This window comes from Tamandua tetradactyla (assembly GCF_023851605.1).
Source record: "Tamandua tetradactyla isolate mTamTet1 chromosome 15 unlocalized genomic scaffold, mTamTet1.pri SUPER_15_unloc_2, whole genome shotgun sequence".
In the NCBI taxonomy this organism is placed as follows: Eukaryota; Metazoa; Chordata; class Mammalia; order Pilosa; family Myrmecophagidae; genus Tamandua; species Tamandua tetradactyla.
This window is the reverse complement of record NW_027518245.1, coordinates 609795-636730: the sequence shown is the minus strand read 5'-3', so window position 1 is coordinate 636730 and position 26936 is coordinate 609795. Positions and strand designations below refer to the sequence as shown.

At 36.1% G+C, this 26936-nt stretch overlaps 1 long non-coding RNA gene and 1 other non-coding gene across 4 annotated transcripts; one reads left to right on the top strand and one right to left on the bottom strand.

Moving 5' to 3' along the window:
• Positions 1 to 1326: 1326 nt before the first annotated feature.
• On the top strand, positions 1327 to 26024 carry LOC143672778 (uncharacterized). 3 transcript variants are annotated; one of them, XR_013170022.1, is made up of 5 exons: positions 1327 to 1402; positions 3406 to 3483; positions 19975 to 20025; positions 22314 to 22516; positions 25702 to 26024. It is a non-coding gene; the product is annotated as an uncharacterized LOC143672778 (long non-coding RNA). The 3 variants fall into 3 exon arrangements; XR_013170024.1 differs by lacking the exon at positions 19975 to 20025; XR_013170023.1 differs by lacking the exon at positions 25702 to 26024 and having other exon boundaries at positions 22314 to 22564.
• Positions 23000 to 23108, bottom strand: LOC143672783 (U6 spliceosomal RNA). The gene has a single exon (XR_013170028.1). It is a non-coding gene; the product is annotated as a U6 spliceosomal RNA (small nuclear RNA).
• Positions 26025 to 26936: the final 912 nt, after the last annotated feature.

Below are 26936 nucleotides of genomic sequence, written 5' to 3'. Positions count from 1 at the left end.
TGTGGCTTGGACATTGGGTTAGATTATTTCAATTGAGATGTGACCCATTTCATTCAAGGTTAGTTTTAATCCCTTTTCTAGAGTCCTTTATGGGAGGGTACAAGACAGAATAGGACCAGAAAGTCCAAAGAGGCTGAGAGATAATATTAAGTGAAACTCATAAAGAGAACAGCTCTGGGAAAACTAAGGGAAGACTCACAGAGGGGCCCACTGGAACCAGAAGCTAAAACCATGAAACTGGAAATGAAGAGCTAGCAGGCACCAGTAATGTACATGCCTTCCATCATGCCAGAAGTATCCTGGATGCTTTCACAGTCATAGTATAATCCTGTTGATGCCTTAATTGTGACATTTTCATGAATTTATAAATGAAAATTGTGAGCTATAAATCCCATTGTAAAAGTCAATCCATTTCTGTTGTATTGCATTCTAGATGCTTTAGCAGACTGAAACATTGGCCAATTGATTTTTGACTAGGCAGTGAAGTTCACTCAAGTGGGAAAGAACAGCCTGTTTAACAAATGGTGCTAGAGAATTAGATAGTCATACTCAAAAGGATGAAAAAGGACCCTACCTCATACCTTACACAAAAATTAACTCCAAATGGGTCAAAGATGTTAAACATTACAGTTGAGAGCATAAAACTCTCAGAATAAAACGTAGGGAAAAATCTTAAAGATATTGCGATGGGAGAAGGTTTCTTGGGCTTTACACCCAAAGCACAAACAATGAAGAAAGAGAAAGATAAATGGGCTCTGCTCAAAATTGAATACTTCTGTGCAAAGGAGTTTGTCAAGAGAGCAAAAAGCAATCTATTCACTGGGGGGAAACATTTGAAAATCACATAGAACATGCGAGAGAATGCTCCAAATTTTCTTAATACACACATGTTCTTGAACTCTTAATGCATTATTATTAGAACAGCAACATCTTTACAAGTTGGTTTTCATTGACTCAAAATAAAATAGCAATTTATAACTTTTACATGGTATTCACGAGGAGATACTGCCAGCGAACTCCTGCCCCGCCCCCTCCTCTACCTTCCCCCAAGCCCCCACGACACCCCGGTGGCGGCCACCGTGCTCCTGGGGGCCTTCCCATCCAAACGGCCAGGCCAGCGACCCGCTCCGCTAGCTGAGGGGAGGTGTCCCCGAAAGGCGGACTCACTTACCAGAACTATGACCACCGTCTCCATCTTCAGTCCATCGTGGCCGTCTTGTGAACTGCCGGACACTCCTCTTTTCGCATTCTCAAATTACCTGGGCGTTGACTGAAGCGCCTAGAACAATGGAACTCTCGCGATATTAGGCTTCCGGCGGCGCGAAGTAAGAACGAATGTGTTTTCGATGTCATGTGTCCTGCACTCGCTCACCAATGAGGCCTGGAGAATCAAAATTGAATGGTGAGTATTGTTTTTAAAACGTGATCTGATCTCTTAATTTTAGAAAATAATCATCATTTTGAAAGCTTTTATTTTTGAGAGACAGAGGGAATCTGTGACAAGTATTTTGTATCAGATGATGTTATTTTAATTCTCTGTATAGAGACCCATTTGTGGCTACGCTAGAAATGTAGCTATGGTGTGCTAGGATTGCAAGTTTTATGGAGCATCTCTCCCCTTTTCAATCCAACCACCTCCTCTTTTGACTGCACAACACAAGTACAGTTAGTCACGGAAGTTAACAGCATGTACTGATTCCCCGTTTTCAACCAAAAAGATATTAGCTTTTATCTTTAATAGATAAAGATATCTATTAGCTGATTTTTGTGACTTGGGATTAATAAATACAGTCCTTGAAATCAGTGAACTTGGTTACGTACTGGGAAATGTGACAGTCTACCCAGTCTGTATTTTACATGCCTGCTTGGGGAAGCATTGCTGTTACATAGGAGAAAATATGTGGCTTTTAGTAGCTGTGTACAGGGAATCTATTGGATTGAATGTGCCATGCGGATAAAATTTACCATAAGTTTATTTTCTAGGAAATGTTTCTTCAGTTCAGCTGAGCATGTGTAGTGTGTCAAGTATACCACTAATGTTAGACTCTTGCCACCTAGGTTTGTCTTAGGTGTGAATTAAAATGTTTATGCATATTTCATTCATTTTGGTGTATAAAAGTAAATGATGTCAATAGTTACAGAACATAATATTGCTGCATATTTAAGTATAAAAACACATTTGCACATATTTATTTGTACATGCTGTTTTGAACCCTGAATTGTATCACATCTTAGTGCTGTGAGATGTTCAGAAACATGAAAATATGTCACTTAGGTTCAAGTATTTATCTTTTAATTGCTTATGTTTTTCACAAATTTAAAGTAGCTTTGGATCTAAATAGTTCATACAGTTTGGGAGAGTTTGTACCTGCAGGGACTTAATATTTGACAAAGTAGCATTTTGTTGTCCTATTAAAATATCTTTTGTAGTTTTATTTTAACAGATAATTTTACTTGCTTAAGCTAAATCTTATGCCTAAATGATGGCTCTCTAAAACTCTGATATTATAGCTCTTGGTCTTTAGGTGAATCAAATATGTAAAATTAGATGTAGAAGCTTTTATGTAATGATTCTGTTTTCAACTTTTCAAAAATTGCTAACTGACCAAATCTACTTTGAGTATAGTGGGACTATATCTCAAAATTATTGAACATGGAAGTTAGCACATGGTGATACCACATGCATAAGTTTTCCTTCTTTAAAATGTATGAATTATTTTATGTCTTACCTTTAAAGAACTCATCTATGTAATGCAGAAGGTTAAAAGTTTTCTAACATATTATGGTGCAATTTTAACATATCAAATTGCCCATTTTATGAAGCAAGGGAAAGTTAATATTGTGTAGGTCATTAAAGAATTTAGTTTTATTATTGTTTTTTCTAAATAAAAAGAACAAGAAAAAATTAAAAAAAGAAATAAGAACAAAAGAATTCAGTTTTATTAATTATTATCCATGTTTCAGAGCCATGCTTTCATGGGTAAGAAACTTTTAGTAAAAAGGGAAATTATCAGCAATTACTGTATGAATCTCTTAAGAAATCTATTACTTAGACAATAATGTGTACATTTTTTACTTTTAGTTATTGCCTCTTAATTTTTTTTTTTTATTTTATTTATTTTTTTGTTTGTTTGTTTTTTACATGGGCTGGGGCCGGGAATCGAACCGGGGTCCTCCGGCATGGCAGGCAAGCACTCTTGCCCGCTGAGCCACCGCGGCCCGCCCTGCCTCTTAATTTTTGACTACTACTCTGCACTAATTTAAAGTGCATTTTAACATTTTCTCTGGTTATAGAGATTTTTTTTTCATGCTTCATTAGAGCATTTGTTTTTTTCTTTTTATGTTACAACTTTGGAATGGCTATAAGGAATATCAAGGTGTTTTGAAAAAATGTTTCTCTCCTAGGTTATCCAGTGATGTTCTAATTTATTTGGAAAAGTCATATTCAAATATATATCTTGAATCCTTGGTATTACAGATGATGTGAGTGCATTTTATTTGTTTATATATCAATGACTTAATAAAAATTCAAACAGATTAATAATTAACTATTTGTGTTAATAAATTGCTACTATTTAATCCAAATTCTAGAATGAAGTCTGCTCACTTATTTTATTATATATTTTCTAAAAATAAAATACCTGTGACTTTGTGTAATTCTCTACCCTCCAAATCAATTTTCTTGACATGTTTTTCTTATTTTATTGATTTTTCTGTATCACAAAGACTTTAAAATTTTAGAGCAAGAAACTTCAGAAATTTGAGCACACAGTTTCAAAAAATATCTTTACAGACAAATTTTCACACACATAGTCCATACATGGCATACAGTCAGTGGCTCCCAATACCATCCCATAGTTCTATGTTCATCACCATGATCATTTTTTAGAACATTTGCATCACTCCAGAAAAAGAAATATAAAGAAAAATGAAAAACTCATATACCCCATCCTCCTAACTCCTCCTTGTCATTGACCTCTAGTATTTCCCTCTACCTAATTTAGTTTACCCCTTACACCCCATTATTTATTTATTTTTTATCCATATTTTTTTACTCATCTGTCCATACCCTGGATGAAAGGAGCATCAGACACAAGGTTTTCAAAACCACACAGCCACATTGTAAAACTTACACCTTTAAACAATCATCTACAAGAATCAAGGCTACCGGAAGATAGCTCAACAATTTCAGGTGTTACCCTGCAGCCTCTACAATATGCCACAAATTAAAAAGGGGTGTCTATATAATGCATGCAAATAACCTCCAGAATAACCTCTTGACTCTGAAATCTCTCAACCACTGAAATGTTACTTTATTCCATTTCTCTCTTCCCCCTTTTGGTCAAGAAGGCTTTCTGAATCCCATGATGCCAGGTCCTGGTGAATCTCATGAGTTCTGTCTCACATTGCCAGGGAGAGTTGCACCCCTGGGAATCATGTCCCATGTAGGAAAGAAGGCAGTGTGTTCACCTGCTGGGTTAGCTTAGAGAGAGGCCACATCTGAGCAACAAAAGAGGTTCTGTGGGGGTGACTCAGGCATAATGTTAAGTGGGCTTAGCCTGTACTTTGCATGAATAAGTTTCATAGGGGCAAACCCTAAAATTGTGGACTTCCCCTTTTGTTTTGGTTGTCACCACTGCTTGCAAGCATATTAGAAATTCTCCAAATGAGAAAGTTGAATACTTCCTCCATTCTTCCCTGTCCTTCAAGGGGACTTTGCAAATACTTCTTAATTCACTGCCCAAATTGGTCTGGGATATATCAGAGCATCACAGTAGCCTGGACAAACCAACAAAATCTCATGCTCTATTCAAGATTCCATGTCCTTATGGTGTTCAACTAAATTGACCATATATGTTAAATTAGGTAATGCACTACCCAAAATAAAACTTTTGCACCAAATAAACATCTGTAATCAGCTTCCTTTATATCTCTAGTTGAAATCTGATCCCATTTTCAACTTTTTAAACAATTCCTGTATGGGGTACTGCTGACATTCATAGTTTCAGAGCTCTAACTCTGAGTCTCAAGTGTCACATAAATATCCAAAGTTTCAGAGAACAACCAGGTTACATGCACATAACTCAGTATGTCAGAATTAAGAAAAAACAGTTACAACTCCTGACACATATAGTTCTCCTTTCCATTCCTCAGTCATTGTATACTTAGGCCACCTAAATCCATTTTGAGTTGTAAACACTGCCACCACAAACACCAGTATGAGCACACATGTTAAGTTTATATGGCCATTTTTCTCTGGCTCTTTTATAATTGACATTTTTAATAGATGAAGGCATCATATTCAGAAACTTTTAAACTATAAATCATAGTATAGTCTTGCTCTCTTTTTTGTGTTTTCCAGATTTATGGCCAGTTCTTTTAAAAGTTTTATTAAGCTTTGTGAACAATAGGATTTCAAAAGAATTTCAGTATTTTCAGCTTCAATCCAAGTTAGTCTTATTCAGAGAAGACATTTTCCCCCCTTGGCAGGTGGGTAGAAGAGAAAATAAAATGAGAAGAATTCTGGTTTGTAATTTTAAGGATTATTCCCAGCCATAATGATTTTCCTATTTTATTTTTTGTTTTCTAAACAACATACCCTATGTCAGGAGGCTCCTGAAGACTTAAAGGAAAAGGCAAACAATCAACATGGAAAGTGTAAAATATACATTGTATCTTACTGTATTCATTTTTATTGACTTTCTTCCTTCCATAATAGATTAATTCTGTTGTTTTGAAACTGTGTTCTGTGAAATCTTAGGCTATCCAAAAATTCTCCTGGGGCCCATCTACTCCTCTTAGGCACCATTCTCCTGATAACCTCTTTTACCCTCAGAGTAACTTCACATCAATCTTTTATATATCATACATTTGCACAGATTTTCTTATGAACAGATAATTGATTTGCTTAATAAATATTTAAAACAAACCCCCTTGCCTTTACTCCATCTGCAGAAGTCACACCTACCCAAACTCTTTCCCTCCTACATGTATCCACACTCTGCCCCTTTCCAAGCATGTGGTTCCTTCAGTTTATTGGAGCATTTATTGAGGTCCAGAGACAATGACCCATTCAGGAACAAACTGCCAGCTGAAAGCAAGGCAGGTGCTCACCAAGTTTCCTAGAGCAGGGCTCAGAGAAAGGCAGGAGTCTCAGAAGCCTGCAGGGGCCTGGCTAAACTCTGGGTATGGTTGTGGCTCCTCTTCTACCATCTTAGATCTTGCCTTTCCAATTCACAGTTCCCACACATGCTTGCATGGTTCCAATGTTGGCAGTAAAGGAACCTCAACACACCTTTCTTCTCTTTATTTTCCATAAGTCTGAGAAGTATTTATTCCTGCTTGTTGTTTAGTGGCCTTAAATATGGTGTGCTTTTTCTGGTTCATTGATTTTTTTAGCAGTACAATTATTATTTCTTTGTATTTATTTATTAATTAATTTAAAAAATTAAGAACAAACAAAAACATTAACATATCATTCTGTTCTACATATATAATCAGTAATTCTCAATATCATCACATAGTTGCATGTTCATCATTTCTTAGAACATTTGCATCAATTCAGATAAAGAGATAAAAAGACAACCAAAAAAGAAATAAAACAATAACAGAAAAAAAAGATTATACATACCATACCCCTTACCCCTCACTTTCATTTATCACTAACATTTCAAACTAAATTTATTTTAACATTTGTTCCCTCTATTACTTATTTTTATTCCATATGTTCTACTCATCTATTGAAATGGTACATAAAAGGAGCATCAGACACAAGGTTTTCACAATCACAGTCAATTGTTAAAGCTATATCATTATTCAATCATCATCAAGAAACATGGCTACTGGAACACAGCTCTACATTTTCAGGCAGTTCCCTCCAGCCTCTCTACTACATCTTGAATAACAAGGTGATAACTACTTCATGCATAAGAGTAACCTCCAGGATAACCTCTTGACTCTGTTTGGAGTCTCTCAGCCATTGACACTTTGTCTCACTTCACTCTTCCCCCTTTGGTCAAGAAGGTCTTCTCAATCTCTTGATGTTGAGTCTCAGCTCATTCTAGGGTTTTTCTCAACCCCTTGATGCTGAGTCTCAGTTCATTCCAAGATTTCTGTCTCACATTGCCAGGAAGGTCCTCACCCCTGGGAGTCATGTCCCATGTAGACAGGGGGAGGGCAGTGAGGTTGCTTGCTGTGTTAGCTGGAGAGAGAGGCCACATCTGAGCAACAAAAGAGACTCTCTTGGGGGTGACTCTTAGGTTTAAATTTTAAGTAGACTTGACTTATCCTTTGCAGGGTTAAGTTTCATATGAACAAACCCCAAGACTGGGGGCTCAGCGTATAGCTTTGGTTGTCCACAGTGCTTGTGAGAATATCAAGAATTCAACTTGGGGAAGTTGAATTTCTCCCCATTCTCACCATTCCCTGAAGGGGACTTTGCAAATACTTTTCCACTCACTGATCACATCACTCTGAGATTCATTGGGGTATCACTCTGGACAAACCAACAAAATTTCATGTCCTACCCAAGATTCCAAGTACTTATGGTGCTCAATCAAGCTATCAACATGTTATATTAGGAGATACACTGGTCAAAAAATAAATGATATACCAAATAAATATTTTTTGCATTAATCTCATGCATAAGTTGAGATTTTAAAATATTAATTACCATCTATTTTCAGCACCCTGCAGTAATGACATTCCTTTGTTCTTCCTCATGCACAAACCTTTTTAAAATTTGTACATTTATTCACTATCATTATACACTCTAGGCATTCCTAGATTATACCATCTTAATTTTTATCATCTATCTTTCTCTCTGATTTCATTTATGTCCTCAGCCCTCCTCCCTCTATCATTCTCACATGCAGCTTCATTCAATGTTTTAACATAAGTATATTACAGTTAGGTAGTATTGTGCTGTCCATTTCTGAGTTTTTGTATCCAGTCCTGTTGCACAGTCTGTATCCCTTCAGCTCCAATTACCCAATATCTTACCCTGTTTCTATCTCCGATGGTCTCTGCTATGAACAAAATATTCCAAGTTTATTCACTAATGTCAGTTCATATCAATGAGACCATACAGTATTTGTCCTTTAGTTTTTGACTAGTCTCACTCAGCATAATGTTCTCAAGGTCCATCCATGTTGTTACATACTTCATAAATTTATTCTGTCTTAAAGCTGCATAATATTCCATCATATGTATATACCACAGTTTGTTTATCCACTTGTCTGTTGATGGACATTTTGGCTGTTTCCATCTCCTTGCAATTGTAAATAATGCTGCTATAAACATTGGTGTGCAAATGTCTGTTTGTGTCTTTGCCCTTATGTCCCCTGAGTAGATACATAGCAATGGTATTGCTGGGTTGTATGGCAATTCTATATTCATCTTTTTGAGGAACTGCCAAACTGCCTTCCACAGTGGTTGCACCATTTGACATTCCCACCAACAGTGAATAAGTGTGCCTCTTTCTCCACATCCTCTCCAGCACTTGTCATTTTCTGTTTTGTTGATAATGGCCATTCTGGTGGGTGTGAGATGACATCTCATTGTGGTTTTGATTTGCATTTCTATAATGGCCAGGGACGTTGAGCATCTCTTCATGTGCCTTTTGGCCATTTGTATTTCCTCTTCTGAGAAGTGTCTGCTCAAGTCTTTTTCCCATTTTGTAATTGGATTGGTTGTCTTTTTGTTGTTGGGTTGAACAATCTCTTTATAAATTCTGGATACTAGATCTTTATCTAATATGTCATTTCCAAATATTATCTCCCATTGTGTAGGCTGTCTTTTTACTTTCTTGATGAAGTTCTTTGATGTTCAAAAGTGTTTAATTTTGAGGAGTTCCCATTTATTTATTTATTTCTTCTGTGCTCTTGCTTTAGATGTAAGCTCTATAAAACCACCTCCAATTATAAGATTTATAAGATATTTCCCTACATTTTCCTCTGTTTTATGGTCTTAGACCTGATGTTTAGATCTTTGATCCATTTGAGTTAATTTTTGTGTAGGGTGTGTGATATGGGTCCTCTTTCATTCTTTTGCATATGGATATCCAGTTTTCTAGGCACCATTTATTGAAGAGACTGTTCTGTCCCAGGCGAGTTGGCTTGACTGCCTTATCAAAGATCAAATGTCCATACATGAGAGGGTCTATATCTGAACAGTGTATTCAATTCCACTGGTCAATATATCTATCTTTATGCCAGTACCATGCTGTTTTGACCACTATAGCTTCATAATATACTTTAAAGTCAGGCAGCGTGAGACTTTCAGCTTCGTTTTTTTCCTCAGGATACTTTTAGCATTTCGGGGCACCCTGCCCTTCCAGATAAATTTGCTTATTAGTTTTTTTTATTTCTGGAATGTAAGTTGTTGGGATTTTAATTGGTATTGCATTGAATCTGTAAATCAACTTAAGTAGAATTGACATCTTAACTATATTTAGTCTTTCAATCCATGAACACAGTATGTCCTTCCATGTATTTAGGTCTTCTGTGATTTCTTTTAACAATTTCTTGTCATTTTCTTTGTATATGTCATTTGTCTCTGTAGTGAAATTTATTCCTAAATATTTTATTCTTTTGATTGCAATTGTAAATGAAATTCATTTCTTGATTTCCCCCTCAGATTGTTCATTACTAGTGTATAGAAACACTACAGATTTTTGAGTGTTGATCTTGTAACCTGCCACTTTGCTGTACTCATTTATTAGCTTTAGTAGTTTTGCTGTGGATTTTGGAGGGGTTTTGACATATAGTATCATATCATCTGCAAACAGTGAGAGTTTTTCTTATTCCTTTCCCATTTTGATGCCTTGTATTTCTTTTTCATATCTAATTGCTCTGGCTAGAACTTCCAACACAATGTTGAATAGCAGTGGTGATAGTGGACATCCTTGTCTTGTTCCTGATCTTAGGGGGAAAGTTTTCACTTTTTCCCAATTAGCTGTGAGTTTTTCATATATTCCTTTTATCATTTTAAGGAAATTCCCTTGTATTCCTATCCTTTGAAGTGTTTCAACAGGAAAGGATATTGAATTTCATCAAATGCCTTCTCTACATCAATTGAGAGGATCATGTGATTATCTGCTTTGATTTGTTGATATGGTGTATTACAGTAATTGATTTTTTTGTGTTGAACCATCCTTACATACCTGGGATGAATCCTACTTGGTCATGATGTATATTTCTTTTAATGTGTTGCTTGATTTGATTTGTTAGAATTCTGTTGAGGATTTTTGCATCTATATTCATTACAGAGATTGGTCAGTACTTTACTCTTTTTGTTATATCTTTGTCTGGCTTTGGTATGAGGGTGATGTTGGCTTTGTGGAATGAATTAGGTAGCTTTCCCTCCTCTTCAATTTTTTGGAAGAGTTTGAGCAGGACTGGTATTAATTCTTTCTGGAATGTTTGGTAGAATTCACATGTGAAGCCATCTGGTCCTGGAGATATTGGGGGGTAGCTTCTTAATGACTTATTCAATTTCTTTACTTGTGATTGGTTTGTTGAGGTTGTCTATTTCTTCTCAAGTCAAAGTTGGTTGTTCATGCCTTTCTAGGAACTTGTCCATTTCATGTACATTGTTGTATTTATTAACATAAAGTTGTTCATAGTATCCTGTCATTACTTCCTTTATTTCTGTGGGATCAGTGGTTATGTCTCCTCTTCCATTTCTGATCTTATTTATTTGCATCCTGTCGCTTCTTCTTTTTGTCAATCTTGCTAAGGGTCCATCAATCTTATTGATTTTCTCATAGAACCAGTTTCTGGTTTTATCGATTTTCTCAATTGTTTTCATGTTTTCAATTTCATTTATTTCTGCTCTAATCTTCATTATTTCTTTCCTTTTGCTTGCTTTGGGGTTAGTTTTGCTGTTCTTTCTCTACTTCTTCCAAGTGGACAGTTACTTCCTCAATTTTTGCCCTTTCTTCTTTTTTGATATAGGCATTTAGGGCAATAAATTTCCTTCTTAGCACTGCCTTTCTGTGTCCCATAAGTTTTGATATGTTGTGTTTCATTTTCATTTGTCTTCAGATATTTACTGATTTCTCTTGTATTTTCTTTCTAGACTCACTGGTTATTTAAGAATGTGTTGTTGAGCCTCCACATATTTGTGAATTTTTTGGTGCTTTGCCTATTATTGATTTCCAACTTTATTCCTTTATGATCTGAGAAAGTGTTTTGTATGATTTCAATCTTTTCAAATGTTTTGAGTCTTGCTTTGTAACCCAGCATATGGTCTATCTTTGAGAATGATCCATGAGCACTTGAGAAAAAGGTGTATCCTGCTGTTGTGGAGTGTAATGTTCTATAAATGTCTATTAAATCTAGCTCATTTATTGTAACATTCAAATTCTCTGTTTCTTTATTGATCCTCTCTCTAGATGTTCTGTTCAGAGATGAGAGTGGGGAATTGAAGTCTCTAACTATTATGGTAGATGCATCTATTTCTCCTTTAGTGTTTTCAGTGTTTGCCACATGTATTTTGGAGCATTGTGGTTCAGTGCATAAATATTTATGATTGTTATGTCTTCATGCTGAATTGTTCCTTTTATTAGTACATAGTATCCTTCTTTGTCTTTTTTAAGTGTTTTATATTTGAAGTCTAATTTGCTGAATAATAGTATAGCTGCTTCTGCTCTTTTCTGGTTGTTATTTGCATGAAATATCTTTTCCCAACCTTTCATTTTCAACCTATGTTTATCTTTGGGTCTAAGATATGTTTCCTGTAGACAGCATATAGATGGGTCCTGTTTTTTAATCCATTCTTCCGTTTATGCCTTTTGGTTGGGGAGTTCAATCCATTAACATTCAGTGCTATTACTCTATCAGTAGTACTTACTTCTACTATTTTGCCTTCTGTATTTTATGTGTCATATCTAATTTTCCTTCTGTTTACCTTTCATCATATTCTTCATTTCTACACTCTTTTACACACCTCTCTCTTCTATCTTTTAGTATCTGTCTCTAGTACTCCCTTTAGTATTTCTTGCAGAGCTGGTCTTTTGGTCACAAATTCTCTCAGTGATTTTTTGTCTGAAAATGTTTTAATTTCTCCCTCATTTTTGAAGGACAATTTTACTGGATATGGAATTCTTGGTTGGCAGTTTTTCTCTTTTAGTAATTTAAATATATCATCCCACTGTCTTCTCACCTCCATGGTTTCTGCTGAGAAATCTACACATAGTCTTATTGGGTTTCCCTTGTATGTGATGGATTTCTTTTCTCTTGCTGCTTTCAAGATCCTCTCTTTCTCTTTGACCTCTGACATTCTGACTAGTAAGTGTCTTGGAGAAGGTCTATTTGGATCTATTCTCTTTGGGGTATGCTGCACTTCTTGGATCTGTAATTTTAGGTCTTTCATAAGAGTTGGGAAATTTTCAGTGATAATTTCTTCCATTAGTTTTTCTCCTCTTTTTCCCTTCTCTTCTCCTTCCGGGACACCCACAGCATGTATATTTGTGCATTTCATATTATCATTCAGTTCCTTGAGTCCCTGCTCATATTTTTCCACTTTTTTCCCTATAGTTTCTGTATCTTGTCGGATTTCAGATGTTCCATCCTCCAGTTCACTAATCCTAACCTCTGTCTGTTGAAATCTACCATTGTAGGTTTCCATTGTTTTTTTCATCTCTTCTACTGTACCTTTCATCCCCATAAGTTCAGTGATTTGTTTTTTCAGACTTTCCATTTCTTCTTTTTCTTCATTACTTGCCTTCTTTATGTCCTCCCTCAATTCATTGATTTGGTTTTTGATGAAGTTTTCCATGTCTGTTCATATATTCTGAATTAATTGCTTCAGCTCCTGTATCATATTTGAGTTATTGGTTTGTTCCTTTTACTGGGCCATATCTTCAATTTTCCTAGTGGGATTTGTTATTTTTTGTTGGTGCCTAGGCATTTAGTAACCTTAATTAGTTTATTCTGGAGATTGCTTTCACTTCTTTTACCTAGGGTTTTACTTAATGGATGGATTTGTTGTCTATCTGTTCTTTGACATTCAGTTCAGCTTTTTCTGGACCTCTAGCTTAGTTTTGTTTGACAGAAGAGAATTTTTTCAGTTTTTGTTTTCTTGTTTCTTGCCCTGCTTGTGTGGTGCTTTTATCTCCCACCCCTAGGAGGATCTAATTAGATATTATACACCCCAGCCAGATTTTCTCAGACCAAACAGGCCTCCTATCAGGAGGAAAGAGTCATCTGCATTGGTTTTCCTTGCGGGTGAGACCCAGCAGGTTGAACGATTTTCCTAAGAAGTCTCTGAGCTCTGTTTTTCTTATCTTGCCCAGTATGTCATGCTTGTCTGCCTGCAGGTCCCACCAGCATAAGGTGACACAGTACCTTTAACTTTGGCAGACTCTCCCTGATGGTGGCATGTTGGAGACAGAGGAGAGGTTGTAGGCTGGTTTTAATGGCTTCAAATTACCAAGCCCTGGTGTCTAAATTCCTTGAGGGAGGGATTCTACCTGAGTTGGGCTTCACCCCTCCCCTGGGGAAGGCACAGACTTTACACAAATCCTGAAATGAGCTTGTTTCTGCCTATGCCTGGGTCAGTTGCAGCCTGAGAAGTCTTGCTGCTGAATCCAGAGGCAGACAAGTCTTTGTAGAAACACAGCCACAAAAACCTCTGTTTCTTTTCTTTTTTTCCTTTTCCCATTAGCCCAATGAGCAACCTCCACTTTGACCAGGTTCACCTGAGCTGGGGGCCTATTTTTAGTAGTCAGAAATTGTTAATTAATGCCACAATTGGTGTTTGGTTGGGCTCATCCCCTGCTGCTGTTAAAGTCTCTTTCCTTTCTCCTCTGGAAAGCAGTCTGTGGGGGTGGGACACTGGTTACTGTGGCTTGGGGAACTCACAGCTCTGGGGAGGCTCGCAGCCAGTCCAGCTAGTCCAGACTAAGGTATACTCTGTGTCTGGTCACTGATGTGGCTCCAGGAGCTGTTCTGTACTGTTTCTTGTTATTTAGTAGTTGTTCTGAAAGACAAAATAAAATGCACACATTGCTAAGCCATCATCTTGGCCTCTCAAGAGTATGATTATTCTGGTTCATTGATTTTAGGATCTTTGATTTTGACTTTCCTTTTGGCAGCAGGTATTTATTTTGATTTAGTCAAATTTAATGTGTTCATTCACAGAAAAATAGGTGAACAGCAGGTCACAGAAATCCTTGTATTTATCATAAAAATTTTACTGGGAGATTTCTTCCTTGAATAATGCCCATTAATACTTATTTATTGCCCATCATGACTGAGATCAACTGAGTGAAGAAGAAACTTGAGAAAGAAATTTAAGAATGCTGTAAATGAGGCACTACACCATAAGTTCAGCTCTCATTTCATGAATGGAATGAATTTTGTGGGTTCAATCATGGTAGATCACACATGTATTTTATAAGATCCTATTATGGTAAGTGAACACAGTCCCAAGGAATGAAAAATTAATGAAAATTGAAAATCATATGTTATTCTGAGACTAAATACTCTATTTTCATAAAGTTCTGTCACTTCAAAGAATCTGAATGTGACAGACAAAAAGTAAATGAATTGAAGAAATAACAGACATTTATAATTTTCTTTCTGCAAGTGTTTCTAACCACACATGACACACTCAGGTCTCACCCAGCTCCTTCCACTCCATGATTTAAAGTCATGAGTAAGTAAAAGGATCTGGATTACCTACATATAAATGTGTGATGTGCAATCAAGTTGACTTGGAGCTAAGCACTCTTTTTTTTTACATATTATTTTTTTAAATTTATTTATTAATTAAAAAAAAAAAGAAAATAAAACAACATACATAATCAGTAATTCACAATATCATCACTTAGTTGCATATTTATCATTTCTTAGAACATGCATCAATTTAGAAAAAGAAATAAAAAGACAACAAAAAAAGAAATAAAATGATAGAGAAAAAAAGTTATACATACCATACTCCTTACCCCTCGCTTTCATTGATCACTTGCATTTAAACTAAATATATTTTAGCATTTGTTCCCCCTATTATTTATTTTTATTCCATATGCTCTACTCCTTTGTTGACAAGGTAGATAAAAGGAGCATCAGACACAAAGTTTTCACAATCACATAGTCACATTGTGACAGCAGTATCATTATTCAATCATCCTCAAAAAACATGGCTACTGGAACACAGCTGAGCTTGGCAGTCTTGAGTATTATTCCCCACCAGTCACTAGACCTCATTTGTGTATCTGAAGTTGTGCTTTAAACTCCCCTGCCTCTCTCTCACCATCTATGTGCCAAGATGAGGACAGCAGGCCCTGACTCATAGGGTACATGAGGTTAGTGCTGGAGCCAAGTAAAGCTCTGTACTCAGAATAGCTCTGCTCCATATTGATTCTTTTATTCCATTTTTTTCAAACAAACCTTGGATTAGAATTTTTTTAATACTCAGGTAACTTTATTTTTAAAGGATAAAACAAAGAAGATACAGTTTTCATTTATCCAAACATGCATAATCAATCCTTAACATAAAATGCACTCAATTGGTAAATTACAAATGAAATACAAGGAGAATGCAATTTTACATATGTAAAAGGCTTTCAAGTATGCCAATTTAACAGTCAAATTAATCAAGACTGTACATTTTTTAAAAACCCAACATTTTAAAACCAATTATCTCTAGTAAACTAAGGGGAGTTCTGATTACAGTATAGTTTGACTCAAAGAAAAAAATAAGCCACCTTCTATGGATTTGGAGAAATAAATTTATTTTAAAAGTTTACAAAATAGATTTAATTAACAAAGATTAATGTTTCAAATATGATTTACTTTGTGAGAAAGGCAGATAACAATGTGGTTAAAAACATGCTGGTCCAATCTCAGCTAACTCCTATTCCTTGATTTTGAGTGCTCAGCTAACCAGAATAGTCAACATCCTTAACTACTCCTCTCCCATTTCCCTATACTCAAGGGGTTATCAGAAGCTCTCTATGAAGTTCCTTCTGTGTATAGACTAAGTAGCGGATTTCCATTCTATCCTTCTTAACTGTTTAAAAGAGAAGCCCTGAGACTACTAACTAAGTGTACTGAAGCATCTTTTTCCCCCAATTCATTGATATACATACCACTCAACCTTTTATTTCTTCAGAAAGTTATGGTTAAGAATATAAATAGCCTATATTTGCAGATTTTCATCAGTACTAGAAAACCCGAACTGTACCTTGTTACCCTCACCCCTATCACTAGAAAGGAAATTTGGTCAATTAAAACCTGTAAAATCAGAGGTTGGCATGGGTTACCATTCCACACTTTTAGGTTTTTACTTCTAACTGCTCTAAAACACTAGATACTAAAAGAAATATCAATATAATGATTCAGCAACTAAACTTATTTGCCAAACTCTACCTTCTCTGTATAACTTTACGATCAACTTTCATCTTTCTCCCAGTCTTTAGGGGTATTTGGGGCTAAGCCCATTCTAATTTTTCATGTTAGATGAGGCTTTTGACAATATGGGATAGGAGCATGGAGCTTATTGATGTTCTTGATAGGTTGGCCCTCTGCATTTTGGGACTTATCAGGTCCAGGGACACATCTGGAAGTTGTAGGTTTCTGGAATGCTACTCTAGTGCATGGAAACTTTGTAGAATCTTATTTAATGTCCTAGGTGTTCCTTAGGATTGGCTGCAATGGTTTTGGTTGGGGTTTTGCAAATTATGCTAGGTAGCAATATCTAACTGAAGCTCTTGTAAGACTGACCACCAGAGTAACCTCCTGACTGTATTTGAATTCTCTCAGCCACAGGTACCTTATTTGTTACACTTCTTTTTCCAAATTTGGCCAGAATGTTATTGTTGATCCCAAGGTGCCAGGGCCAGACTCATCCTTGGGAGTCATTTCCCACACTGCCAGGGAGACTTTAAACCCTGGATATCATGTCTCACAGAAGGGGGAGGGCAATAATTTCATTTGTAGAGTTGGCCTTAGAGAGAAAGAAGCCACATCTGAGCCACAAAACAGGTCCTCCTAAAGTAACTCTTAGACCTACATATAGTTAGGCAAAGATTTTTCACTACATGCATAAGCTTCACAAGAGCAAACCTCAAGATCAAGGGTTTGACCTATTGATTTAGGTGTCTCAAATGTTTAACACAGTAGCAGGGGTTTCCCCAGTGGTGAAGTTTAATAGTTCCATATTTTTTCTCCTATCCATCAAGGGACTTTGTTAGTACTTTCTGATTATCTGCTTAATGTATTCTGGGATATATCCAGGCATTACATTAAGCTATACAAGATTAAAGGTCCTCATTCTTATTCTGTGTTCCATGTGTTTTCATTGTTTAAATGATCTATCCAGGCAGATTGAGTTAGATTATGTGCTACAGAAAATTTAGTTTTTGGACAAAATAAAACTTTCTTCTATTGATTTCAAAGAGTAGATGAGGTTCTAAAATATAGACAATGTCTTCCTTACCCCTGTGTTCTAGTTTGCTAGCTGCCAGGATGCAATATACCAGAAGCAGAATGGCTTTTAAAAAGGGAAATTTAATAAGTTGCTAGTTTATAGTTCTAAGGCTGAGAAAATATCCCAATTAAAACTAGTCTATAGAAATGTCCAATCAAAGGTATCCATCCAGGAAAAGATATCTTGGTTCAAGAAAGCTGATGAAGTTCATGTATTCTCTCTCAAGTAGAAGGGCATATGGCAAACACAGTCAGAGTTTCTCTCTCATCAGGAAGGGCACTTGGCAAACACAGTGTCATTTGCTAGCTTCTTCTCCTGGCTTCCTGTTTCATGTTTCATGAAGCTTCTCAGGAGGCATTTTCCTTTTTCATCTCCAAAGGTCACTGGCTGGTGGACTCTGCTTCTCGTGGCTGTGTTGTTCTGCTCTGCTTTCTCTGAATCTCTCATTCTGCAAAATGTTTCCTCTTTTATAGGACTTAAGACCCACCCAAATGGGTGGAGACACATTTCCCCCAATCCATTTTAGCAAACACACTTGATTGGATTACATTTCCAGGGAGATGATCTAATTACAGATTCAAACATACAGTATTGAATAAGGATTATTCTGCCTTTACAAAATGGGATTTAGATTAAAACATGACTTTTTCTAGGGGCATACATCCTTTCAAACCAGCACAACCTGTATACTGGATTACCTTAATCTTGGCCTGATTGGCTTCATTCTTACCTCTAAATATCCATTCATAGATATAAATTGGCCTCTCAAAATCCAGAAATAATAATTATCACTCTGGACTTAATGTGTCTGCTATAGGAGCTTACAATCTAGGCCCCTATTTTCTTATAAGTATTTTCTAAATAAAACCATACAATAATTGCTCTCTTGTTTCTGGCTTTTTTGCCTCACCAAATGTCCTATAGATTCATTCCCAATATTGCATGCCTCACAGCTTTGATCCTTTTTTAGCAACACAATATTCAATCATAAGTATACACCATCATTAGCCAATTTACTTCTCAGTTAGTGCATCTTTCAGCCACCTTCATTCATTCTTTATTGGCTTCTATATTCAAAATAAAGTAGGCATGTCCAAAACCTCTCCTCCGTTCCAACTTCCTCTGATAAACATTTTTAAAAACAATTAAAATAAAGAATTAAAAAGCATTAAAATGTAACTAATCATCCCAGTTCCCCCTTTCTACAAAGACATCATCTCAGATCTAGATGCCCCTTGGGAGAAGTCTAAAGTACTTTTTTGCCTTTTTACTCCCAAACCTACCCCTCTGGCTCATGAATAATCAAGTGTCTTTCTAGACAGGGCAAGCAACTTCCTCATGAATAGTTCATTACCTCTCTTAAGCAGTGTCAGAGAACTCATGAATATGCAAATTATAATGAGCATTGAATGTTGCACCCATGGCCCCTCCTGGCCCCCCCTGCCCCCCCGCCAAGTGCTGTTTGGGCTTCTAGTCTGCTTGCCCTTGGTGCTGCTTCTGTCGCATGCTTCCCTCCCTTCCTAGGGGTAGCCCCATGCTCCTGGGCTCAGGGATCCACACTGGCCCCTCAGGAGATGAGTTCATGTTCATGCATTGTTAGGCCTAGACAGGCTCTGCAGGCAGGCCAAGGCATGGGTATGAGGGAAGTCTTATGGGGCCTTGCCTCCTGTGCAGCCTTAACATCCAGGGCAGCCCACTTCAGGCCTTCTTGAGGAGGTGCCTCAATATAGGGTGAGAGGGTAAGATCCTCTTCCAAAGGGCCAGGGCCAAGCTTAAGGCCTGAAGGGACATCTGGGAGAGTGCTGGAAAGGGAGCCCCACAGGGATCTCAGGCCAGCATGGGGTGGCTTGGGGGAAAGGAATAGAGCACAAAGTGGCATTGTGTCAATACAGAACTGGGTGGTAAAGATCCAGAGGGGGGACATTTCCAGGACTTGTGGGCAATACCAACTGCCCTAGTATGTCCAAGCAATATTTTGCATTATTTTAATTTTTTAGAACACCATTTTAAATTTATTTTTTATTTGTTAAAGTATGTATAATATAAAATCTTCCATTTTAACCATTTTACTTGATACTGTGGCTTTAATTACATTACAATGTTGTGTTACCATCACTACCATTCATCTCCAAAACTGCTTCATTAATCAAAAGAAGAATTCTGTACCCATAAAGCAGTAGTTCTACATTCCTATGTCTCATCATCTCATTAGAGGCCCCTGGTAACCTGTAATCTACTTTCTTTCTCTATGAATTTGCTTATTCTAAATATTTCATGTAAGTAGAATCATACAATATTTATCTATTTGTATCTTTATTATTTCATTATCATAATGTTTCCAAGTTTCTCTATGTTGTAGCATGCATCAGAACTTAATTCATTTTTTATAAATAAATAATGCTCTATTGTTTTTATATACCATATCTTGTCATCTGTCAATGGATATTAGGTTTGTTTCTACCTTTTGGCTATTGTGAATGATATGTGAACACCATTTTAATTTTGAACATCAAGAATTGACTTGAATGTGTCTTTCAGGTACTTACTGAACCTCCAGATATGGTTCCAGGTTTCTGCAGAGGCTTAGAGGTAGTAATCATGTTGGAAGTGGGAGGCTAAGGAACTTGTCCTAAAGCCATACTTCATGGCAAGCCTTCTATGTTTACATGGTTTATTATTTTGGGAGGTGTTCTGGGGTAAAAGGAGTTCATGGAAATTAGTGGGGTCCAGTCCCCCAAGAAACACTTGGACATTCATTAGTCTCTAGCTTATCATTTCATCTTGCTGACTTTTCAAGATATATTTTATCTGTATTAGCACAAATATAGTAGTTGGAAAGTGTAACCAAAGCTACTCTGATTTTCACACTCAGACTTACATGCTGGCTGCATGCTCATCAATAGAGAAAGCAATATATGAGTTTACTTTTCTAGTATAGTAGTTCATGAATTTTAGAGACACCTATAGCAGCAGGAGTCTTGCATAATGATGAAGAACAAAAACCTTTTCTGTCCTTGGAAGAGTTGGTAAGAAACTGCACAGAACATAACAACACAGGTTTTATGACAATTTGTACAAGCAGAAATATATCCATTAAATAAGCAATTAGTGTTCTTTTGAGAACAGCAAAAAGAAGGAACATAAAATAGAATGATGACAGAGAGAGAGAGAACAAGAGAGGAGCCTTGCAGAGACCAATGATGAGAGGGTAGCATGGGCTGAGGAGTGTGATGAATTCAACCTCCTACACCAGAAGTTTAAATGAAAGAAACAGAATGTCTAGGCTAGAACTGTGAACTACTGCACAATGACTTTTTAATTTTTTTCTAATTTATTTATTTATTTATTTATTTATTTATTTATTTATTTATTTATTATTTTGCATGGGCAGATGTCAGGAATTGGACCCAGGTCTCTGGCATGTGGCAGTAAGAATTCTGCCTCTGAACCACCATCACACCTCCCCTACATTAGCTTTTTATAAGTTAGATAACCTCTCTATTCTTCAGTTCACCATCTGTAAAATGGGGATATTGTTAGTACCTACCTCATGAGGTTCTTGTGAGAGTGGAATGAATTTGAATGTGAAAAGTGCTTAGAAGAGTGCTTGGCCTATAATGAAGTCAATTATAGAGTTGTGAGAATCATATAAAATAATCCATGTAAAGGGCTTAACACAGCAATTATTCCATTGTTATCAATAGATGTAGTTAGAAGACTAGTGCAATCACCATCACCATCATTTCTTTCAGGGACCAACCCATTTCCCTAGCCACCTACCAAGAGATAGCTGGAGACAATTTTGCACAATAGAAAGTTGGCATTCTCTCTTATATTCAAACTCCATCTCCATCATTTCTTCGTGTGACTTTTTTGTTTTGATGTATTCCAGGGACAGAAATGCTTTAACATCTGCATAAATGTGAATTAATGTGAAACAATAGGTTTCTCTAACAGGCTAAACTTTGTCAATTCAACAATAGACTTGTCTCTGAATTCAGTTAACTGACACATTATTAGTAGTAGTCCCCTATCACTAATCATTTTTACCATGCACAAAATCTAAAATCTTTCAGCATTTTCTCATGTCTCTGGAAATCTTTTAAACTGCTTGCAGTTGCAACAAGGCAAAGCTACCTGCTCATATTCACTCCACTGGAGGCACAAACATCCCTCAATTTTCTTTTTTAAATTGATAAACATAATATACAAATATAGAATTTAACATTAGCACATGTTAAAATGGTATAATTTCTGTATGCTCTAATAATCTGTTTTAATATTTTTCATTAAAAAGTATTTCTCTTATCTTCCCAGAAAGAGTTTTTTTAATTCCAAAATGTAAATTATTATACATCTTGATTTACAGCTAAGAATAAGATGTTAAATTCTGTGGGTTAGAATTTCTGAACACATTGCTTGGCATTTACTAGGAAGAACTAGAGCATCAAACCTTAAGTACTTTCTATTTCAATGCCAGTTAAGTTTTAGAAAAGCCATAAATTTGTTGACAGGCACAGTCCACTCAATAACTTGATGTTGCCATAAAGATGAGATTAATCTGGTAGATGGAGATTTGCATGCTAGACATGTTGGACCCCTCCACACAAGTGAGTGAAGTAGTTGTCTCTTAAATTTTTGTCTTCTGATTTAAATAAAATGACATGTACACAGTAAAAATTGTAAGCAGTACAAAAAGCTCTACAGCACAAGTAAACATCCTTTTCTCCATTAACCACCAATTTTATTTCTTCAAATTCATTAAAATATTATATGAATACATTGTGAACTGAAGTCAGCTTTGGCTCTCTTATATGAAAACAATTCAGAGGTCTTTTGAATTGCATTGATTGTTTCATATTTTACTTTTGTTGCAGAAGAAAGCCATGTAATCTTCAATCAAATTTCAAAAAAAAAGAGAAATGCAACATGGCAACAAGCACGGACTGCCCAGAGACAGCTAATTCCAGGCAGCACTTACATTCCAGACTCCATGGATCTGGTCACAGCTGCACGAAGTGTCTCTGGTATCATCCTTGAAATTGTACTAACATATTTACTTACAAGGCATTTTCACAATGTAAGAAAAATTTGCCTTAATAAAAATGAGATAATCTGGTCGTTATAATATGAGTAAGCTTAACTGTCAGAGATTCAAGTCATCTGGTCATTGCTTAATAGAAAAATATTTTTATTCAACACTATACAAAAAGGCCTTAGCCATCATAACCATGCATGAATTTAAAAACAGTTGCAGACTTTTCAAAAGAACAGAGGGAAGGCAAGACAACAAGGGACTAAGGATCAAGAAGGAAAGTTCCTTCAGAGAAATTTTAACTCCAGCAATGAGAAGCTAGGTGTTTTTCCTCCAAAAAAATGAAACAACACTTTCTCAGCAAGAAAGGCTTACAGAAGCATTGGCTGCAGGAGCTCAGCCATGTCCCACTTCACTGCCTTAGATCCTTCTGCTCAGTTGCAGTCCTTTGGGAAAAAGGTGATGTAGCCATCATGTAAAGAGAGGAGCTCGAAGAGATGAGCCCAAAAAGTTTCTGCTACCTCTTGTAAAAATACAGAATACTTCATGAATTTGTGGATCATCCTTGTGCAGGGGCCATGTTAATCTTCTCTGTATCTCCACATGTGACTTTAACTTAACTTCTCTTGGCATCAGTTTCCCCAGGTAACCCCTTCATACCTGTTGTCAGTATGAAATCTCACTGTTGGCACATCACTCCTTTGGAGGCTCTATTGTAGGAACCACATACTTGCTTTCTCTGTGTTAGCTATTGTTATTGAACCTGAAACAAAGATAAAGACATGACTTCATGGAAGTAACATTCATCCTGGTGAATTTGGTAGGGATAACATGCCCTATAGGAGAGGCCTGTGTAGCCTGCATCTATAACCCAAATATGGGAACACTGGGAACTATCAGTGCCTCACAGAAGGAGAGGCCCAAACCAAGATGGGATTATCTTGTCCACTCACCATTTTCTCAGGATCCTATCTCTCATGTTCTGACTTTTCACTTTATGTTTTGGGTCAGAGTTACCAAGGACTTGTATTTGGCTCAAATGTTGTGCTGTCTCACATGTATTCTCTCATTTAATCCTCATAAATCTGTGAAGAAAGAACTTCTCTTTTCCCCCATTTTATTATGAGGGAAACTGAGGCACAGGGATATTGAGTAATTTGTCTTAACTCATACAACTATTAAATGGCTAATTCAGTAGCCAAATCCAAGTAGCCTAATTGGCAGAACAATTGCTTCTATACTGCCTCTTGGAAATTCCCAGAGAGTTTCACAGTTTGGGTAAAAATTAAAATTGAACATTTTCTTTGATCCAGCAATTTTTACCTACATGAATTTATCCAGTGGATCTTTATGAGTTTTGTTCAATAAATGAATACTAATTACCATGTTCCTTAAAATAGCAAAAGAAAAAATGATCAGCATTCATCTATAGGAGATTGGTTAAATAATTCAATGAACATCAATGCAATGAAGTTATGCAGATTCATGAAAAAGAATAATGCAGATTTACATGCACTAATATGAAACTATTCCCAAGTTTTCCTTTCTTTCTTTCTCACTTTCTTTCTTTCTTTCTTCCCCCTCTTAATTTTTTTTCTAGAAAAGATTCCACCTCTCCATCCCCTGGCAACTTCCAGTCTAATTTCTATCTCTGCAAATATGCTATTTCTAATAAACTCTTATACGTGATATATACCATATTTGTCCTTATATGCTTTCTCATATTTCATTGAGCATAACATTTTCAAGGATTTTCCATGTTTTGGTACATCTCATAACTTTATTCTTTCCAAGGAGCTATTCTTTTCTTTTTTCAAGGTTGCTTTTAATTTACTAATACAACTGTACAGAATTTTTATATATAGTCAAATGTATCAATTTTTTTGTTTTATAGTTTCTAGGTCTTATTCCTTTTTAAAAGCCTCAATATAAATAAAAGCCCTTAATATTTTTTATATTTTCATAATTGTGAGCTATATCATACTTACTGAAGGATACAAAAGAATATATTTACAGTTTAGTTCATAATTACAAAGCAAATATCCATATAACCACCATTCCAGGTCAATGAAAGGAAGAGCACCAATATCCCAAACGGTCTCTATGTTGCCCTTCCCATTCATAACCCTTTCCTCCTCCCTAAAGTTACCTCTAGCCTATTTTTTCTTGTATTTATATTTTTCCACCTGTATTAGCACCCATAATCAACATAGTTGTTTTCCTAGTTTCTAAATTTATTATAAATGAAAATAGTCCATGCATTATTTTGTGACTTGCTTCTTTAAGCCAATGTTATGTTTGAAGGTTAATATTTTTATAAGCAGCTAGATTTAAAACATTTTCATTACATTATGATTTTTCCATTTTAGTTTTTTTAACTTTTTTATTGTATAGTATAACATATATGCAAAGCAAAGAAATAAAAAAGCACTAGTTTTCAAAGTACTCTTCAACAAGTAGTTACAGGACAGATCCCAGAGTTTGTCATGGGCTACCATAGGATCATCTCATATTTTTCCTTCTAGCTGCTCCAGAATATAGGAGGTTAGAGGGCTTAAATATTTTTTTTATCATCACAACTGACTTTTTTTCTTTCTTTTTTGTGAAAAATAACATATATAGAAAAAAGCTATAAACTTCAAAGCACAGCAACACAATCAGTTGTAGAACATATTTCAGAGTTTGACATGGGTTACAATTTTAGGTTTTTGCTTCTAGCTGCTCTAAAATATTGGAGACTAAAAGAGATATCAATTTAATGATTCAGCATTCATATTCATTGTTAAATCCTATCTTCTGTGTTTAACTCCACCATCACTTTTGATCTTTCCTTCCCTCTCTTTAGGGGTGTTTGGGATATGACCATTCTAAATCTCTAATGCTGGAAGGGTCTGTCACTAATATGGAGTAGGGAGATGGAACTATCTGATGTTCTAGAGAGGCTGGGATAGGATTCAGGACTTATCTGGACCAGGGACCCATCTAGAAGTTGTAAGTTTCTGGAAAGTTACTCTAGTGCCTGGAACACTTGTAAAATCTTATATGTTGCCCTGTTGTTCTTTAGGATTGTCTGGAATGGTCCTGCTTGGGCATTGGCAGGTTACAATAGGTAGCAAGGTCTAACTGAAGCTTGCATAAGAGCAACCTACAGAGTAACCTCTTGATTGTATTTGAATTCTCTCTGCCACTGGTACTTTCCTAATTATACTTCTTTCCACCATTTTGGTCAGGATGGAATTGTTGATCCCATGGTGCCAGGTCTGGATTCATCCCTGTGAGCCATCTCCCATATTGCCAGGAGACAGTCATCTCTGGATGTCATGTCCCATGCAGCAGGGATGGCAATCACTTCACTTGCAGAAGTTGGTCTTAGACTGAGACACATCTGAACAACAAAAGAGATCCTCTAAAAGTAACTCTTAGGCATGCCTATACTACAGGAAGTCTAAGCTTCCCAGGAGCTATTCTAAAGTGAAAGAAAAAACAAACAGATTCAAAACAGTGTATATGGTGTCTTGTTCTTAGAAAATTTATATATATGGAAGTATTAAGTATTCAAGGACATGATGTATTGTCTACACTCAAATGTTTAGAGAGAGAGAGCAAATGTGGCAAAAATAATAGTTTATGTTGGAGCTCTCTATATGTGGTTTTGTATTATTTTTGCAACTGTACTGTGAGTTTGAAATTATTTCAAAATAAAAAGTTAAATAATGTGTATTGTTAAAAAAACAATGTGTATAGCATGATATCACTAATATGCCTTAAAAAGGGATGGAGGCCTCTTGCTTTATGAAGCTACCCCAGGGGCCTTCTCCTTCATCTCCTTCATTTCCAAAGGTTGCTGGCTGGTGATCCCTGCTTCTTGTGGCTATGTCATTCTGTAGATTTTCCAAAATGCTTATGCTTTTAAAGGATTCCAATAAACTGATCAAGACCCCCTAGAATGGGTGGAGATATGTCTCCATCTAATCAAGTTTAATACCCACAATCGATTGAGTCACATGTCCATGGAGATAACTTATTCAAGTTTCCAACATATAGTGCTGAGTATGGATTAGAAGAAACCATTGTTCCCACAAGATTGATTTGGATTAAAACATGGCTTTTCTAGGGTACATGAATCTTTTCAAACCAGCATACACAACATATTTTTTTGGCTGAATTTTAAACTTCATATGACTTTTAGAAATTGGAGCAAAAATTTTACTTGTCACTGCAGAGCAATGTGAAAAATTCATTTTAACATATTAAAACATTTATTACCAAATTATTTTCTTTGGGTTAATTTTGCATCAATTTATTGAGATGATAGATACATAAAATACATTATTTTATGTTAAATTCTGATCCTAATTATTGGAGTGGCTGAACAGAAATACCTAAAATTGTTGGGCTGTGTTCCAGTAGCCTTCATTCTTTTTTTTTCTGTTTTGGGTGCATGGTCTGGGAATTGAACCCGGGT